The following is a 276-nucleotide window of genomic DNA, read 5'->3' on the forward strand; positions in this document are numbered from 1 at the left end:
GGGCTGGACGTTCTGCTTGGTCGGTGGCTCTAGGCAGCTGTCACCACAAGGCAGGGTAAGGGGGTGAGGCCATTCGATTCAGAGGGAAATTTTTAAATAAGCCTACGTCATAAAACACACCAAATTTGGATGCATGAACTTCTGTCAATGTTGCCTAACTAAATATGGCACAATTTGTCAGTGGCATTGTGAATCGAGCACAGGTTAAATAACCAAAAACTCCACTGCCTCAGCTGGGTTTAAAAACACTGAATAAGCATAAATGTAGAAGATCTG

General features: G+C 43.8%; 1 protein-coding gene across 1 annotated transcript in view; it reads left to right on the plus strand.

Moving 5' to 3' along the window:
- The window catches only part of LOC119593353 (regulator of chromosome condensation-like), a gene marked incomplete at its 5' end in the record, with an annotated part of 13192 nt that overhangs the window by 1028 nt on the left and 11888 nt on the right, over positions 1-276 (plus strand).

Source organism: Penaeus monodon, chromosome 32, assembly GCF_015228065.2.
Source record: "Penaeus monodon isolate SGIC_2016 chromosome 32, NSTDA_Pmon_1, whole genome shotgun sequence".
NCBI lineage: Eukaryota > Metazoa > Arthropoda > Malacostraca > Decapoda > Penaeidae > Penaeus > Penaeus monodon.